The sequence below is a fragment of the Dendrobates tinctorius genome, unplaced genomic scaffold (assembly GCF_039654945.1).
Source record: "Dendrobates tinctorius isolate UK_male_01 unplaced genomic scaffold, ASM3965494v1 ptg000086l, whole genome shotgun sequence".
NCBI classification, from domain to species: Eukaryota; Metazoa; Chordata; class Amphibia; order Anura; family Dendrobatidae; genus Dendrobates; species Dendrobates tinctorius.
In genome coordinates, this window is record NW_027361754.1 from 67,007,185 (window position 1) to 67,016,147 (window position 8,963).

An 8,963-nucleotide genomic window follows, 5' to 3' on the forward strand; every position below is an offset into this window, starting at 1 on the left:
CTCAAGATGTTCCTGACTATTTGGCTGATTTTTCTGATGTATTTAGTGAGAGTAAGTCCACGTCTTTGCCTCCTCATAGGAGTTATGATTGCGCAATTGAGTTGATGCCCGGGTGTAAATTTCCCAAAGGTCGGCTTTTCAACTTATCGGTACCTGAACATGATGCTATGCAATCTTATATCAAGGAGTCATTAGAGAAGGGTCACATAAGATCATCCTCTTCACCTTTAGGTGCTGTTTTTTTTTGTAGTCAAGAAAGATGGCCAGATGGCCATGTATTGACTATCGCTCCCTTAATAAGATCACTGTTAAATATCAGTACCCGTTGCCCCTGATTTCTGATTTATTTTCCAGGGTCAAAAGTGCTTGTTGGTTTACCAAACTTGACCTTAGGGGGGCGTATAATCTTATTCGCATCAAGCACGGGGATGAATGGAAGACGGCTTTTAATACTCAGGAGGGACATTTTGAGTACCTGATGATGCCTTTTGGGCTCACTAATGCCCCTTCCGTCTTCCAGTCTTTTATGAACGATATTTTCCGGGACTTTGTGGATAAGTTTTTGATCATTTATCTGGATGATATTTTGATTTTTTCCAGTGATTGGGATTCTCATGTGGAACATGTTCAGACTGTGTTCTGGATCTTGAGAGAAAATACTCTGTATGTTAAGGGATCGAAATGTCTCTTTGGTGTACAGAGGATTTCGTTTTTGGGATTCATTTTGTCCCCATCTGCTACTGAAATGGACCCGGCCAAGGTACAGGCCATCTATGATTGGGTTCAGCCCACTTCTCTGAAGGCTCTTCAGAAGTTTTTGGGTTTTTCTAATTTCTATCGTAAATTTATAAGTAATTTTTTTCTGGTATTGTTAAACCACTGACGGATTTGACCAAAAAAGGCGCTGATGTGGTGAATTGGTCTCCAGAGGCAGTCTCGGCATTTCAGGAGCTTAAGCGGATATTCACTTCTGCTCCGGTTCTGCGGCAACCTGATGTTTCACTCCCATTTCAGGTGGAGGAAGATGCTTCTGAGATTGGTGCAGGAGCCATTTTGTCTCAAAGGGATCCGGTAACCTCTAAGATGAATCCCTGTGCCTTCTTTTCTCGAAATTTTTCCCCATCAGAACGTAACTATGATGTGGGGAATCGAGAGTTGTTGGCCATGAAGTGGGCATTTGAAGAGTGGAGACATTGGTTGGAGGGAGCTAGACATCAAGTTGTGGTCCTTACCGACCAAAAGAATTTGATTTATCTTGAATCAGCCAAGCACTTGAATCCTAGACAAGCTAGGTGGGCCTTGTTTTTCACGCGTTTTAATTTTGTGGTCACCTTTCTTCCTGGCACTAAGAATGTTAAGGCGGACGCCCTTTCTAGGAGTTTCTTTGTGGATTTTCTTGATGTGACCGAGCCTACTACCATTCTGGGTGAGGGTGTAGTTCTTTCCGCCATTTCACCAGATTTGAGACTTGCCCTGGAGGAATTTCAGGAGGACAATCCTGAACGATGCCCTGTGGGGAAATTGTATGTCCCTGACCAGTGAAGGAAAGGAATAATGTCTGAAATTCATTGCTCCGCGCTGGCTGGTCATCTTGGTATATTTGGTACCAGAGATTTGGTGAGTCAGTCTTTTTGGTGGCCTGCCTGGAAAGAGTCTTGTCAGAATGTGTCCGGAAGTATAGAAATTGTATACTTGCAATCATATGCCTACTCTCAGCGCCGACACTGGAAATCCTTACAAAGCGCAATGCACGTACTGTGAGGAGTCACAAGTCTGCTAAGTCTGCAGTCACATAGAGTGACTGAAGACTTGTAGCTTAAGGCCGGATAACCCTTGTTTATTTAGAGTCAAGTTGATGGACAATGGATGTGATGGTGTAAAATTACAAATAGCAGTAAAGTCTTCGATAGGTAAGAAACATTTTTTACTATTTTATAGCATTACAAGCCTGTCTACCTATTTCTCCTCAAAACAAATAACCCATTTAACGAAAATCTATAGGCACAAAATGACTGTTTAAACCAAGAATAGGAGCTCCTTGCATCCTTAGAGTGTCTGAGCAGTGCACCTTTCCACCTCCTTGTTTCCATTTATCTCTGCCCCTCTTCTGGTTTTACAAGATCTAGAAACGAGCAGAAAGAGGTGGAAAACAAGTGAACGGGAAGCTGCACTGAACTGTTTGAACCAAATGACTGTGCTTGGTTTGAACAGTTATTCTGTGCTGACAAATTCCCTTTATAGGGGATTCCTCATCATAATAAATGGGCAAAATTACAAAGTCCTTGTATCTTCAATCAAGTTTGCAACTTTGCTCTCGAGAGAATAGAAGGAGCTTTAAATTCCAGTTTACTGATCAATTCTTTGGTTACTGGTCACTGCAAGGGTGGCTGATTTCCTAGGAGAGCAGCGCTTACAAGCTCTTTGCTATAAAAGTTTGCAGGAACAGATTTATAGATCTGGCCAGCTTTAGTGCGTCTGTGGTCCTCTTCTGCTTGGAGCATCAGAGCGCACACTTCTCAGACTAGCAACATAATCATACAACTAGTCCGAATGATCAATATTCAAAAGTCCATCACCTCCGGCAAGCAGTAAGTCAGGCAGCAGTGTGCTCCTGATGACAGAATAAGAGGAAACCCTTTAATATTAATGGCCAATGCTTAGGATAATAATAATTTAGTAGAGACCTGTCCTTCATGACTCCAATTAACAGAATGAATGAAAAAAAAAAGCGAATGTCGCAGAGCTGCAGTACTAGTTTTGACCACAACAATATTTAGTGGTGCTGCGCCTTTTTAATCACTAAAACCACGGCGTCGTTAGCTCGCTTATTGGCAGGGGTTCTCTATATTACATTTCTGGTAACCCCTTTAACCTCACACCTATGTCTTCTGATTTGCACAGATCAATCTTATTTGTTCGGAGGACATTATTAGATAATTTCTTCTTTGCACATCACGTGTCATCAGGAGTTATCATCTTACTATATTTTCACAGTAATTAGACAAGAATTATTAGCATTTAATTAGCATATTGCTAAAACAATAATATGGCTTCTCAGTGACCCGATCAGCTTATTTTATATAGACTTTTGCCCAATCAATAAATATATGAAAGAATAATAGGATACTATCTTATATTATTTTTCAGTTATGGCAAAACTACGTCTGTGGTATATAGGCACGTCATTAATCATTACCTGCAAGACTCTGATTGCTGCAATGTGTCACTTGCTGGGCTGCTTGCTGCAGTTTTCTTAAAATCCCTGTTTTATCTGTTGCAAATTTACCAGGTGTTTTGAATGCTGAGCTCTGTATAACCCAGCAAAAACTTCCAGCTGTGTGCACTGTGCATAGGCAGAAAGCTGCAAGCTGCCCAGTGCTGTGGGTAGGGTTATATATCCCTCATGAATATGGAAGACTACCTGGCAGAAGGTTTACCAGTCCTCTAGTGATGTTCTACTGTTGATAAAACGGAAATTTTTATCAAAATTACAGCAGCCCATTAAGTGACACATCACTGGAATCAGAGTCTTCGCCCCTACATCATGCTGCTTTCAGATTAGGTGCAAAAAGTGTGTGACAGATTAACTTAAACCCAATATTTACGGCCACAGCTGTTTTGTCCCCTTCCCACATTGATATTTCTGCTACTTGTCTTATCTATTGCATTTTTTCTGTGCTGGGTTGTGCATAAATATGTGATTCTTCAGATGTTGTATTAGTCAATGCCTGATGAAGTGACCTGAGTAGTCTCGAAAGCTTGCAATGTGTTACCATCTTTTCAGTTAGGCTGGAGTCACACACAACGTCGAAAAATACGGACGGTATTTTACGGCAGTAATCCTCATAAATGGTCCCTAAATAGTGATCCGTATGTCATCCGTTGTCAGGGTGTGGCCGCGTATTTTTCTCATGTAAGCATCCATATGTAATCCGTATGTGATCCGTATAGCGTTTTTTTCTCGCAACCTTGCAAAATGGACATTTAACGGTTTTGAGGCCTGCACATAATTTAAATCATCAGCACCAACCCTATTTATTGCCTCAACATCAGGTGGCAGCCTCCAATCTGCCCATTTTGGTGCTGTGCTTGTGTGGGTGTCTTGGTGGTTGTTAGCAAACATGTCAGACACACTTCAGTTCACCCCAACTGACCGTGTTCTGTTCAACTGGGTTTTGTCCCGGCGCTTTGGCCAGTCATACCCAGTGATTGTGGATCCAAGGAGGCGGAGATGAATGTGGGTGCATCCACATTTGAGACAACGCCTCACTAAAGGCCATTTTAACAGGCTTTATGCAGCTCTGAGGACACATCACAACAAGTTTTTCCTCTATTGTCGGATGACCGTTTCTACCTTTGATGTTTTGTTGGAGACAGTGCGCCCTGGTGTGGTGCTAATAAAAATATGGATATCTTATAGCCTACATATTGTAATATATTGTTTATATGCTTTGATATAGTGTGGTCATTAGACCAAGGATGGAAAGTATTGCAAATATGAAATATGGTTGTTTGAATCCAAACACTATATTGCAATATACTATGGTGTAATATAATTAACGCTGAACTGCTACATGTTCGGAAATCTGGTCCAGACTTCATCATCTGGTCATGCCAGAGCCCAAGATGGGAGACTGGTTGAGGACTGCCAGGGGATTTGAGTTGTACTGCCAATTCCCCAATTGTATTGGAGCCCTGGATGGGAAGCACATCCGTGTGCGTAAGCCGCCGAACTCAGGGTCCCAATTCTATAATTATAAACACTATTTTTCTGTAGTTTTGTTGGCTCTGGTTGACAGTAACTACAGGTTTATAATTGTAGACATTGGGGCTTGTGGAAGAACTGGAGACTCTCGAGTCTTCAATTCTTCCATTATGTGTCAGCGGCTGCGCAATAACCAGTTGGAACTACCACCACGTCAGCTGCCAGGCTAAAGAAGCGGTGCCTTATGTCCTAGTGGGGGATGAAGCCTTCCAATTGACCAGGCATGTCATGAGGCCATACCCGTGCAGAAACCTTGACCACCACCGCAGGATTTTGCGCCTTTCACGTGCCGGAAGACTGGTGGAATGCGCCTTCGGCATTCTTTGTGCCAAATGGCGTGTCCTCCAGTCTGCCATTCAGCTGAGTGAACCCAACGTCAATGAGGTCATCAAAGCTTGTGTGGTCCTCCATAACTTCACTACATTAGACTGCATGATTGCTCCTCATCTGATGTGACTGAAGGTGTGGTGGACAATGGGGATAGGCCTAGGCCACATGTGCTCCCTTTACGGCGTCCTCTCTCAGGACTCAAAGTATGTGATGTGTTCACCCAATATTTTGTTTCACCTCATGGTGCTACTACCTGGCAAGATCAGGCTGTATCTATGTTGCGATGTTCTTATGTGTGTATATAAATCTATTTTTTTGCTGTTCTATGATTTGTGTGTTCGGTTTATATGGGCTAAAGTTGACTTACTTATTCGAATGCCTAAAATAATTTAAGAAGAGGGCCAAAGTTGCATTTTCAAATTTTTTATAAATGAAAAAAATAACTTAGAACACTGTTGAGCGACTTTTGGTTTTTTAGGGTCGCGTTTCGTTTCGTGAAACCCGACTTTTCCAAAAGTCGGGTCGAGCAAGATCGTCCGATTATAGGGAAAAGTCGGGGTCGTCCCGAAACACGAAACCCAATGTAAGTCAATGGGGAATAAAAGTTGGCAGTGAGAGGAGGACAGGAAACACACCAACAGTGCCCATTTGAATGCCAAAAGCATCAATTCTTCTTACTTAAGCTTGTCAACCTTAATTAACTTCATAATATAAGTTACGCACTGAAAAATGGGTGTTATTTGGCTAAAGTTGTGGGGGGGGAGGGCTGGCTGCAGGTTTTCAGGTGCCCTGGGCGAAAGAGCGCCCCTTTAACACATACCACAACTCATCATGCTCCGATACGGCAGATAAATAGCGGTATAGTACAATGAAAAATACCTCACTTTTTACATCTCATGACGAGGCCCATCTATTTCTCCATACAGAATCATTGGTCCCATATAATGTTTGAAACAGTATATGATGAGCTCCACATAATGCTACAGTATATGTTGGTCCCCATGGATGAAGCTCCACTGTCTTATGGGCCCAAATAATGCTCCAAACATAATGGGCCCCATTTCTAATGCTCTAGTGTATAATGGGCCCTGTAAATGCTGCTCCAGGGTCTGATGTCCACCTTTGGAATGTTCCAGTGTATGGTGGGCCCCATCTATCATTCTCCAGAGTATAGTGCTCCCCAAAAATTGCTGTCCCAACATTGAAAACAATCAAATAAGTCTCCTCGCTAGGGAATCCCTGTACTTGTCTGGACAGGTGCTGTAGCTTGCTTAACAGCTCGCCAGCCGTTCTCACGCCCAGTATGGATTGCACGTGATTGCACAAAGGTTAGAAAGGGTACCGTATCCCTGGATAACATGTATGGATAGCGTACACATTCAAAATATATGTCTATACAGCATGAGGCAGGCTCAGACGGTGTTAGGCCCAGTATGGATTGCACGTCATTGCACAAAGGTTAGAAAGGGTACCGTATCCCCGGATAACATGTATGGATAGCGTACACATTCAAAATATATGTCTATACAGCATGAGGCAGGCTCAGACGGTGTTAGGCCCAGTATGGATTGCACGTCATTGCACAAAGGTTAGAAAGGGTACCGTATCCCCGGATAACATGTATGGATAGCGTACACATTCAAAATATATGTCTATACAGCATGAGGCAGGCTCAGACGGTGTTAGGCCCAGTATGGATTGCACGTCATTGCACAAAGGTTAGAAAGGGTACCGTATCCCCGGATAACATGTATGGATAGCGTACACATTCAAAATATATGTCTATACAGCATGAGGCAGGCTCAGACGGTGTTAGGCCCAGTATGGATTGCACGTCATTGCACAAAGGTTAGAAAGGGTACCGTATCCCCGGATAACATGTATGGATAGCGTACACATTCAAAATATATGTCTATACAGCATGAGGCAGGCTCAGACGGTGTTAGGCCCAGTATGGATTGCACGTGATTGCACAAAGGTTAGAAAGGGTACCATATCCCTGGATAACATGTATGGATAGCGTACACATTCAAAATATATGTCTATACAGCATGAGGCAGGCTCAGACGGTGTTAGGCCCAGTATGGATTGCACGTCATTGCACAAAGGTTAGAAAGGGTACCGTATCCCCGGATAACATGTATGGATAGCGTACACATTCAAAATATATGTCTATACAGCATGAGGCAGGCTCAGACGGTGTTAGGCCCAGTATGGATTGCACGTCATTGCACAAAGGTTAGAAAGGGTACCGTATCCCCGGATAACATGTATGGATAGCGTACACATTCAAAATATATGTCTATACAGCATGAGGCAGGCTCAGACGGTGTTAGGCCCAGTATGGATTGCACGTCATTGCACAAAGGTTAGAAAGGGTACCGTATCCCCGGATAACATGTATGGATAGCGTACACATTCAAAATATATGTCTAAACAGCATGAGGCAGGCTCAGACGGTGTTAGGCCCAGTATGGATTGCACGTCATTGCACAAAGGTTAGAAAGGGTACCGTATCCCCGGATAACATGTATGGATAGCGTACACATTCAAAATATATGCCTATACAGCATGAGGCAGGCTCAGACGGTGTTAGGCCCAGTATGGATTGCACGTGATTGCACAAAGGTTAGAAAGGGTACCGTATCCCTGGATAACATGTATGGATAGCGTACACATTCAAAATATATGTCTCAGGAGGCAGGCTCAGACGGTGTTAGGCCCAGTATGGATTGCACGTGATTGCACAAAGGTTAGAAAGGGTACCGTATCCCCGGATAACATGTATGGATAGCGTACACATTCAAAATATATGTCTCAGGAGGCAGGCTCAGACCGTGTCAGGCACAGTATGGATTTGACGGCCCAGATTACACAGCGGATGAGCAGGGAGAGGTAAAGATTGCAAATGCTGGGGCCCTGCCCAAGCAAGGAGGGCCCACTCGTGGGCGTCGGTACTGGCACTGGGCCCCTCATAGTACAGCGGTGTGTCTGACGGCGGGTGTGCACCACCGCCGTCAGAGACACTTGATTGCACTATGAGGGACCCTGTGCCAGTGCCCGCGCCCAAGAGTCGGCCTACCCTCCTGTCCAGGGCAACGGCACTCGCACGGTGTCGTGCGGTAGGTGGTGACCCCGGCCATGGGGGGGGAGGCAGCACAGTTAGGGAGTTTTAGAAAGTGGCATATGTTGATGTTGGACATTCAGCTGATGCAAAAGGCGAAATAGGTGAAGTACCAGGAAGAGGTGGACCAAAGCAAGCCATTTTTCTGTCACCCTATGTGTCATCAGGGGAAGGTGGGACAAAATCCTTGGAAACCCATGCGTGGTTCATTTTAATGAAGGTTAGATCATCCACATTTTGGGTTGACAGACGGGTCCTTTTTTCTGTAAGGATTGATCCAGCTGCACTGAAGACTCTTTCCGATAGCACACTTGCAGCTGGGCAAGCGAGCTCCTGTAAGGCATATTGGGCCAATTCAGGCCAGGTGTCCAGTTTAGCGGCCCAATAGTCAAAGGGCAATGACCTGTGTGGGAGAACATCGATATGGGAGGAAAAGTAGTTTGTAACCATAGTTGACAACTGCTGTCTCCTGTCACTTTCCATCGATGCAGTATTACCAGTTGTGTGAGCGGTATTTGAAAAATCAGTCCACAACATTGTCATGAAACCCCTGTCTCCAACGCCACTTCTGCTGTGTGCACCACGAACACCTCTGCCAAGCTGCCCCCGGCCCGTATGGCTCGTGTGAGAACCATCACCGCTGCTGTGTGCTGGGAATGCCTCAAGCAACCGATTTACCAGAGTTGCTTGTTTATTAGCCAATATTAGGTCAAGGTTCTCCTGTGGCATGATGTTTTGTAATTT

General features: G+C 44.1%; 1 protein-coding gene across 6 annotated transcripts in view; it reads right to left on the reverse strand.

Annotated features, from left to right (window-relative positions):
• KAZN (kazrin, periplakin interacting protein) overlaps positions 1-8,963 on the reverse strand; it is a 901,428-nt gene that overhangs the window by 567,457 nt on the left and 325,008 nt on the right. The gene's annotated exons all lie outside the window — the stretch shown is intronic.